Source organism: Phalacrocorax aristotelis, chromosome 12 (genome assembly GCF_949628215.1).
Source record: "Phalacrocorax aristotelis chromosome 12, bGulAri2.1, whole genome shotgun sequence".
Taxonomy (NCBI): Eukaryota; Metazoa; Chordata; class Aves; order Suliformes; family Phalacrocoracidae; genus Phalacrocorax; species Phalacrocorax aristotelis.
This window is the reverse complement of record NC_134287.1, coordinates 21,452,809-21,463,434: the sequence shown is the minus strand read 5'-3', so window position 1 is coordinate 21,463,434 and position 10,626 is coordinate 21,452,809. Positions and strand designations below refer to the sequence as shown.

General features: G+C 43.8%; 1 long non-coding RNA gene across 1 annotated transcript; it reads left to right on the top strand.

Moving 5' to 3' along the window:
• Positions 1 to 523: 523 nt before the first annotated feature.
• On the top strand, positions 524 to 1,500 carry LOC142063519 (uncharacterized). The gene is made up of 2 exons (XR_012662798.1): positions 524 to 672; positions 745 to 1,500. It is a non-coding gene; the product is annotated as an uncharacterized LOC142063519 (long non-coding RNA).
• Positions 1,501 to 10,626: the final 9,126 nt, after the last annotated feature.

Here is a 10,626-nt window from a genome sequence, read left to right as displayed (position 1 = left end):
CCCCTTGGGAGCAGGACCCATGGCCCGTGTTCCCTGCAAGGGGCCACCAGCTCGGAGGAGGGGGAGGACGAGAAGTTTGTTGCCGAAGTCATCACCTCTGCACCAGAGCTAATGCGCTGCGATCTGTGCCGTCACCATGGATGGAAATTTGAGGGTAGACTGACCATTAGCCAGCTGGAATTATTATGATCAGCAGATTGTAATTATTGGTAGGGGTTTGACAGATTTTCTTGCACACGTGAATATTAATTTGTGTTTATACATTGAATTACTGCTTTTGTGGTGCTTTTGCAACGTGGTGCATCAGCTCCGTATCTCTCTGCGTAACATCCCAGCTACAAGATTTTGCAAACGTGTACATTTACCGTAGCTCACCTGAAATACGGAAATGTGTAACAGGAAAAATGCTGAATACCACACGGCCCGGCGTGGCCGAGGGTTTAACGTTACACCGATGACCTTTGCCACTCTTGGGTGTTTTATCTCGCTGTTAAAAAGTAACTCTCACTCGTCCTTTCAAGTTCGTCTCCAATGTTTGTATTTACGTGACGCTGATTTTTCAGAATTGCAATGGTCAACAGCAGATCACAATTTAAGCTCTGGGAATTTCTGGCTATTGATAACATGAATTGATTTCGGCACAGAACATTGAGTTTTAGAGGCCCTCGAACAGTAAGTATCGAAAGATTTTTTTTTTGAACCTGTGTGTTTAAACACATCTGATGTTCGCTTGTGTTGAATCAGCCCCGGTTCGCGATGGAGAAACGCCGACGCTTCATGCGGGCGTGAAGCTTGTCGTGAGCGGCCACAGACACTTGACGGGTCGGGGCATATGTAGAGATTACAGGAAATGCAAGACCTTTTACACATGTTTAAGGAAAAGATGGGAAATTCTGGCATGGTGGCCGCTGATGGGAGACGTCACCTCATTCGTATACGGACATCAGAGAGCGTGAAACACTCAACAGGAAAATCTGCAAAGGGCACCTGAGGATGTGCGTGAGAAAGGGGCTGCTCCTGCTTTGCCCTCTTTACAACACGAAAATGCTGAGGGTGATTTTTTCCATCACGATGAAAGAAGGAAACGGATGAAATGTTTCGATATGAAAAGAAATTTTCCAGCTCCCTGTGCTCCCGCAATGGGGCAAGTGCTTTTATTTAAGAGAAGCAGGAGCATTCGCTGGGAAGGCGATGGGTCGAGGAGGAGGAGCGGGTACAGGGCGAGGGCACCCCCCCACCTCCCCTGCCCACCCCAGCCTGGGCAGGAACCGGCAGGGAGCACACAGCAACGCCTCGTTATGGCGTGCCCATCTTGTATTTACTTTAGAAATTGCTTCATGTTAATTAAATATGTTACCTTTTAAAATCTGCCCTCGCCACATTGAAATGCTTCAGTGTTTGTGATGAGCTCTAAATGAATGGGGGAGAAATGTTTGTATTCAAGGCTTTTATTTGTTTTTTGGCAAAATTCCTTGAATAAATTAATAGATTATATCATTAGGCATGAGTAGCTGTGTATTAGGATACCCACAGATAATTTAAGTAAATAGCTAATAAGATAAGTGTACAATGCTCTGTATCTGCACACACGCAGATATTCTATTTGAACTTGAAATACAATTACTTATCAAATGTCTCCATCAGGGCTTCACTCTGTGAAAGAAGCCATTGGTAACACAGAGGGAAATTATTGCAGTCGCACAAGGCGACTCCAAACTGCTTTCTGTATTTTGACTTGTACTTTTGACTTTTTCTTTCTCTGGTAACCCCATTATTTTTGTCCCTACTCAGAGCTCTGACCTGTGCTACATGGAAAGTTTAGAGATGAAGTCATTTCTGGTTTGAGTTACTGGAGAGACTTTAATTCATCCAGCTGTGCCTGCTCAACAACAATTCCAGCATTGAGCATTGACAACACACCATCAGCAAGAGAAATCAAACAGAAAAGGCAGTCAGTGTTGAAAGGAACACTTAAAAACTGCTCTCATTTGTAGAATTTAACATCATCAAAACACTAAATGTAAATATGGGCAGAAGGCAAACGCTAAATTCATCAGTCAAGGTATTTCACAAAAAAAAAAAAAATATTTTTTTTTTTTGACAGAACGTTAATGAAAATCCCGAAGGAAATATCGTTGCACATAAAGGCCCATCTTAAGGAAAAAGAAATTGCTGGATACTTTGCTCAAAAGGACCTTGCATTATAAAATACATGACGTGTTTCCTTTGTTGAATATGTGTTTAAACTCATGTTTTACTACTGAGGGGGGGAAAATCCTGCAGTTCCTAGTGGCAAGTACAAGCCAGGAGCTCAGCTTTGCAGGGAACAGCTACGTCTCAGTTATAATGCGCTCAGAAATCAAACAGAAAGTGTTTCAGGATTTCTGAGACCAGTTATTCCCTTCAAAATAGTCCTTTAAACTGGGGTATAATTAATAAATGCTCAGTTACACATTGTTGGATTGCCATTCCAAAAGGAATAAGGGAGTAAAAGATCTTCTGAGCAAAACAGAGATGAAATATAGATCTGCTAGCTGGTATTCAAGGGTGTAAGAATAATTTCTTCTGGAAGTTTTTTCCCTTTCAATCGATAACACGTGAGAGAGAGAGAGCCTGAATTTTTCATCTCCTTCCCTCGTTGCCTTCGATTACGTTGCAACTGTCCTTTGGCGAGGGTGACGGTGGTGATGCCGACCCGGACGGACCGTTCCCGGGAGGTGAGGGAGATGTTCCTGCTCCTGCGTGCACCGGCGGGGCATTTCCACGTTCATCCGGCGCAGGACCGTGTTGTTGCAGGGACAAGAGGTCGGAGGGGGAGAGAAGCCCCGCGGTCTGGTGGTACTTTCAAATATTGGTGCTGTAGCCGTAGCTCTGTCGCTGCGGGAGAGCTGGGAGGGAGCTGGTGATGGGCGTCCTCGGACCTGTCGCTTCCTGGGGCTGCTTCACCATGGAAGGCTACTGCGTGGAGTACACCTGCCAGTTTGGGAGAGGCAGAGATGGCTCTCGAGGAGCCAATCTCCTGAATATTCAGATATCAGTAATGCTTTGGCTCCTACGAGCTAGGGGGAAATGGAGGCGGGTACCCCTTGACCCCCGTCATGTGGTTTGTGGGGTTTCGGTGCGTTCTCTGTAAATCTTGGTCCAGCAACAGCGGTGGAATTTCATTTTAATAACCTAATGAATAGATTTGATAGCTCCTGCCTGCCTGACAATGGCATCTGGTATTAAAAAGGTGAGACTGGAGCAGCGTAGCGCACGCCAGCACCTTCCGACACCCGTGCTGTGGGAGGGGGTTCGTACCGGGGGCTTTACACCGGCATTTCCAAACCAGAGGCTAAAAGAAGCTGGAGAAGTGAGGTAGCGTTGCTTGTTGAGCTCTAGCAGCTTGCTGGGACGAACCAGCCTGACCCAACGTTTCTGAGCTGCTGCTGCCACTTTTCCTGCTAATTTTGCATCTTGCAGCTTACATTGGCATGTTTTTATAGAACGGGGATGCCCTCTAATGTGTTAAGTAGACACGTGCTTTTAAATGTCTCTGCTTTCGCTTTAGATTCATCATAAATAAATTGCATTTGTTTAACTGCCTTTTAAGTATGGAAGGAAAATTCTGGTAGTTGGACAGGCAAGAAAAATAGTGACTGAGCATGCAAATCACTTCTTTTCCCTTTAAACAATACATACTCTACTGCCTGCATTTCCCCAAAGATACCGCTGCAGCTACACATGGTTGAAGTCTGTTTTACCCTTATATAAGGCAACGTGACAAATGATTTAGGGGGAAGTAATCTCTAATCAGCATAACTTCATACCGCACGGCGCAGAATTATTGTCAATTTAATTCTGTCTCCTCGACACAAAACTCTGAAGTATTTCTTCCAGTTGAAGTTTTGCAGCTGAATAATAAATAAAAGAGGGTGCAGTACAAGTACTGCATAATGTAATTGTACCCTCTTTGTTCTTGTCAATCAGCTTTAACACAAGTTAAGTCGTCGTGGATGTCACCGTGATCATATTCATAGTAGATGGCTTGGAGTTTCGGTACGGTCGTCTTCTGCGAGAGAGTTCCTTTAATAAAGAGACGTGCGGTGAAGGTTTCAGGTGCTTTATAAAACTTTGACTTCCCTCCTACTACAAGGCAAGAAAGCACAATAATGCATGCATGAGTTGCCAATAAATCAAAGGCCTGCTTTTTTTTTAATTCCTATTTTGACATGTACATACATAGCATTTTTAAGAGATAGCTCCAAGGTAGCTTTTCAGTCCTTGATCAGATCATGAATTTAATTAATTCAGTGTAGACATGTCATAGATTTAAACCCTTTAGAATTACATTTTTAATACAGATCTAGCATTTAATGTCCTTTTTCATTTTTTTCTTACAAAGTAAAAAAAAAAAAAATCCTTTAATACTCTGGTAGCAATTTTTTCCTCTTATTATGAGATTGTGGCTCCTTCCTAATTATATGGCTGCAAATTATTTACTGTAGTTTTAAATTCAGGAAGGAGACAAGCAATCCAGTGTAAAAAACACTGTTCCAACTTCAAGAAGAAATGAGTGTATGTGTTTAATTTCTCTTTAGGCATACAGCTGTACAGTCACTGTATAATGGAAGGTTTGAGACAAAATGGTCCCCCACCACCTTACCTCCGTGTAATGCAATTTAGCTTCATTAAATTACTGGAGGGCCAGTTACTTAAGCAGAATATTGATTTTCAGTCTAGGCCATGTTTAACATAATTCTGCGTAGGCAACAGCTAATTCTGCATTTGAATCTCACACCCTAATGGAATTACACGATGTGGCTGACCATGGGCAAGGCATGGCTGGGCTGGGGGCTGCTGCTCCCCCCTGCCCGCCCCGCTGCCTTTAACCCCTTCCTCCTCCACGCCGGCTCCATGCACTTCAAACGGCCACGCTGACAAATTTCTTGTTTCTTCGGTGGAGCTGCTGTCTTTCATCTGGGGATGTGTAGCCCCGAGCTAGGTTTTGGTACTGTAAAGTATCTGCAGGGCTATTATATTTTCCTTCAGCAACCTATATCTTGGTCTATATAGCAACTGAGCTGCACAGAGACAATGTGGAATAAGGGATTTCCTCCCCAACCCCAAATACCGTTTCCTAAACCTAACAATTAAAGGTTGGATTTTGCTTTAATTAAAACCTAGCAAAACGAACCAAATATTTGTCTCAAAAGTATGTTCTTTACATTGGTGGCTTGAAAGCTAGTCATTATTTTTATTTATTGTTCTGTTTAATGATGAGATACAGTTTACAAGCCATTGAATAATAATAATTTAAAATGGTTCCCCATGAGTTATAGTTTGTCGGTGTCTTAGAATTTAAATAGTGCATGGGGAGAAATAGTGGTTATCGGCCACATTAACGGTGGGCATGGCGGAGGGGGCGTGAAGCTACCTCGGTAAGTTGGAGATTTCGAGTAACGGGGTGTAAGACGGGCTCTCTCAGACCTCGACTTCAAAAATCACCTGCTCACTGAAATCCTCTAAATTAATCAAAATAGCAAAACACTGAAAATACCAGTTAGGGCTTCAGTTGATGATGGTTTTCATTTTTAAAATTTGGCAGCTAAATTGTTCCCTTCTCAGTCCCTGGGGACTAAAACATTTCATCCCTCCACAAGTACCATCACTGACCCTGCTTGTTTGGGAAATTTTGTGCAGAGTTGGGTTCATAAGACCATTTTTTTCAGAAACACTGCTGCAAGGCAGAGAATTGCTTGAGGGCAGCTTAAAATGTTAGCTAGGAAGAGCCTCCGTTTTAAATGAACTTATCATGGCCACTCTTTTGTATGCAGCTCGCGCTCCACTCAGCTCCCCAAGAATAAATTGATTTTAAAAGTTCTTGCTATGGCATTGATGCTGCAAAGAGTTGAGTTCATGCTTAACTTGAGCGCCGTGCCCCGTCCCATTGACTTCAGTGAATTTCCTCAGAAGCTGTCGGTATTTCCATTGATTCAGATCATGGCCCGTGCCCACCTACATCTGCCAAAACCGACGCAAGATGCGGCGTGCAGAAAGGGGGTTGGGTGCAGGAGCCAGGCCTTTGCTCCACCCTGGCCGTGTTTAGACGTAGATGTCTGCCGAGCAGCTTTGGGAAGAAGGAAGGAAGGCAGGAGAAGACAGTCTTGGTGGTGGCTTTTGAACCTTCGTTTGGGTTGCAAGAGCTCAATCGCTTGGAGAAGTTGACCAGCTCCAGGCACTAGGACTGTGCTGTGTATCACGAGCACCGAAGCTGAGTTTTGCTGTGTCTGAGAGCATGTTTAGCAGGAGGAATTCCAGCATCTCCCTTTAAATGGGTGAAGTTTGCATGTTTCCTATCTCACTGAAAAGAAGCTTCAAACTAGACTGGAGAGCTCTTAAAACAGAATCAGTGTCACCAAGCATCACTGGGGCTGCTGGTTTTGATATACATGCCCGAGCAAAGCAGGTAGATGGAAACTGGGTGTGCAAGGCACCTGGCAGAGGGTGCTCTGGGCTCAGGGAGCTCCCAGAGATGCGGGGCAAGCACGGGCAAGTGAGGCACTGACCCTGCTCAGCTCCCTGCAGGAGCCGGTGCAGCCTGAGCCCCCTCTCCCTGCGGCTCACGGGGCGCAGCTCCCCCGGGACTCCGGAGAAGCCTCGTCCCGGAGCCGGTCGTCGTTTTCTGGTTCTGGTGGAGGCCTGAGGTTTTGCAGAGCCTGCTGCTGCCGCCGCCATCAGAATGCAAATTACAGCTGGCCGGGGTGATGCTGCTCATGTTAATTCCTCGGGACTCTGCCTCTCACATGCTCTTCCATTTTTCCCTCGCAAGTACAATGGTGTAGTTAGCTACTATTTGAACTGCCTCTGCGTTTCAGTCTGCGGGAAAATATGCAATATGCAAAACCAGTTTGTCATTGTGAGTCAATAACTGGCATCGGGTGCGTTACTTAGCATCCTGTCCCAGATTTGGCGTGTCACCTGATTGATAACTCTGTGCTTTCTCGTGACATCAAACATAATTTGTTCCCTATCACATTTGCACACATGGCCCGTGGTCCTTTGTTACTTACTGGATGCCCTAGATCTTTGCATTTCATAGGTGGTAAAGGAGAGCACTCCCTTCCCCGCACCTTGGCACTTCCAGTGCTATCGTATTTCTGATCCCGAAATGGTGGTGTAGCGATGAACCCGTCTGTCTGGATTAGACGTGATGAAAGGGAGAGGCCAGGAGATACCCGGGCAGACCTGCGCCGGCAGAAAGTGAATGAAAGCAGCTAACTTAAATTCTTTCTCTCTTCGTATTTGCACTCATTTTCTCCCACTTTTTTATCACGCTGATCCGGTGGCAAGGAACTCCACTGATTTCAGAGGAGCTACTTACGGAAGAGGGTGTTAGACATTATATACAAGGTTGCAGAATCTGGCCCATATATAATTAATACAAATATGTGCATAATTTAAAGCTGCCCCAGGAAAGCCTTAAATTACATGATAACCATGCAGACACTGGCCTAGGAAGGAAAACATGGGGAGTCTCTATTAGTGAAATTAATTATATGTAAGATTGTCTTCAATAACCATGTGGGAATGATTAAGTAATCAGTCAAATAAAAGATTTAATAACAAATTCCCTATCAATTATACAAGAACACCCAGTAAAAATTAAGTAAAAATGATTTTCAACGCATTAATATTAACATTAACAGTTCTGAAAATATTATAACATAATTAAGTGTAATTTCTTGTAGCAAAACATACTCATAATAGCAAAATAAACAAGCCCCCGAATAGTATTTCCCGAGGAACCTCAGCGGCTCGAGACGTGATGGCATACGGAGGTTTTGGACGAGGCCAGCTCAGACGAGCGCCAGCAGAACGTGGGAAGTGGGGCTGCAGTGGCCGTGTCCAGTGTGCAGGTCACAGCTGCCTCCGGCCCAGTGTCCAGGCACTAAAAGGTAAAGAAAGCTGATGCAGAAGGTCAGCCAAAACAGGGGTGAAATAAGCTGGAGGCCTGGAATAACTTTGCACCTAAAACTACTCCAAACACGAAAGCGATGTTTGCTGTTTCTCATCTGGCCTTTTCTGGAGGTTTTTCTGGGTTTGGATGCATCTTGTCTCTCCCTTTTGGCATTTATTCCTTTTATTGTTGGACTCATAAAGTTCACTTTATCATTACTATCACCCACTGTGCCACTAGGGATGGGAGCCATCTCATTTACTGCAGCCTTCTAAGAGTTGGGTAGCTATTTTAGGCTTTACATCCAAGATATTCCTGTAGTTGATGGGGGGAAGGGGATATTTTAGCCACCTCTTTAAAGATGAAGTTAATTGTCCTGTGGAGGCACCTACTTCTCTTTATGTTTTAGATGACTAACTTTGGCTAGAAATCTGAATTTTCTCATGACTGAAGGTCAAGGTGAAAATACGCATCCGATAGAGCGGTCCAGAGCTCGCTGAAGTCAATGAGAATATTTCTATTAACTTTAGTAGGTTTTAAACACAGTCGTGCTGCAATTTCCTAAAGGTAAAATGCTCTGGTTACCCTGCAGGAATAGCTGTTGTGGGCTATATTAATAATCCGCCTGGTCCAATACCCTGCCTCCTTGGCTAATAGATGGCGCATAAGGATGAATGTAGGAATGGGGAGACATACAGTGAGATTTTTCTTCTCTGTTTTCCCGTCTCCAGCAATCTGCATCTTGGGGACTTCCCGAGCCAGAGGTTTTGTTTAACAGCCTGTGAAGGACCATTGACATTGCAGAAAGTGTCTGAAAGCAATGAAAACAACCTAGATCAGCCAGAGAGTTTTGTGTTCGGACTAAACCACACTTTTTTTTTTCCCCCTGTAGAAACATTAAAATACTGGGATTTGATCTAAGCATTCCTGTGCAACTAGGAATGAGCAACTTTTTGTGAGGTCCTTTGCAATAAGACCCCATCAGACTAGCTAATAGGTGCTGCAAGGGTTAGATTTTGTTCCTAGATAACTGTAGAATTGGTAGAAAAAATTGGGAGAGAAAGACTTAACCTTTCAAATGGAAAAAACAAACTGTTTTTTAAAATGTGCTTGCCAGAGACAAAGAAAGATAATAATAAAAAAGTCCTCCTTGGTACATTTGAACAGTCTTACAACAATTCTATAATAGTACTTTGTATTTCTCATAAAACTGCATTTTTCTTTGGATCTAGGCTACAGCTATATGAAATAAGGAGAGGTAGTGAATATGTTTTTCTGTAATTGCCACCGTGTTTGTTCCCACGTCAGGGCTGTGGATACTGTGTTTTCCCAAAACCAAACAGAAAACCCTTTCCACCCCCCTCACAGTGAATGCTGAAGGGATCGACCTCTACCTGGACTTGCAAAATTTTATTTAGAGGTAGTATTATACAGGCAGCAGCTCAAGTGGTAATTGTGCTTCTGAGTAATAGTTAATTAGTAAAAATTCTTGGGTTATGTATGTGTCTACTAAGTTACTTTGAGGTCTTCAATCTAGAGAGTGCTGTAATATTTTCAGCAAGGGTATACAGTTAAAATAAGGTGGGGTTTCTTTTTCTTTATATCAAAATCTGAGAAATAACGTGCCAAACCAATCATTCTCTCCCAGGAGTCTTGCAGAAGGCCTGGATGTTAATTGCATTTAACCTAGAACAGCAGAGCATTTTTTTTTTCTTTATACAATAACTAATATGTAAACTACTGTTGCACTTTGAAATTACTTTCTCTTAAATTCTATTATTGAAGCTCCACAGTGGAATATATCCAGGGTCCATTTCATTAAAAAAGACTAATTACACTGGAACCGCGCAACATACCCGCCAATCTTCCTCGGTATGACTGAAAAATGAGCATTCAAAGATACAGCACACTTATTTGTCCTGGCGTTCCTGAGAAAGCTTTATGCGGGGAAGCAGGCGAGGCCAGTGAAATTCTGATTGGTAATGAAGGGACACTTCTTTTTTCCCCATAATAGCAGGAATTCACATGGATTGGCTGACAGCTAAGGCAGTGGCAATACCTACCTTATAATTCCCATTGATAAAAAAACAAGCAAGCAAAAGGCAACGCCGCAACACCAGACTGAAACACGGCGTATACTTCCACTGTGACACGCTAATATTCTTTATTTTTATATACAGAAACAACCTAAAAACTCCATAAATTTTCTGCTGGAGACTCACAATGAAAATACACCTTGTGTAACAAAAATATAAACTGGCAAGGTGATCATAGGGCAGATTGTGGGATAACAAACGTGTAATATTCCTCTGCAAGTTGCCTCTGGTTTTGGAAATCAGAGGGCGAGCCGCAACCAGCGTCCCCGACACCAGCACCCATGAGCGGCGATGCTTGGGAGGCAGCGCTGGGGAAGGATGAGGGTTGCTCTGGATTTTGCTGGTCAATCTTCAGAAACTCCCATTTTTGAACTCTGATTTGGGATTTTTGGAGCCTGCCAGGGCATGGGCAGCTTTGGTGGGTGCACGGGAAGGGGCTCCCCTGAGGGGTGGCAGTAGGTGAGCTGGAGTAGATGTTGCTTTGGCAGTTGCCAACCAGTTTCAGCCTGAAATCTCACCTGGTTTTTTGAGGAGCACTGGAGGAGCTGCTCTGCTCCCAGGCATTTCTCCTAGCTCTCTGGAAATGACTTG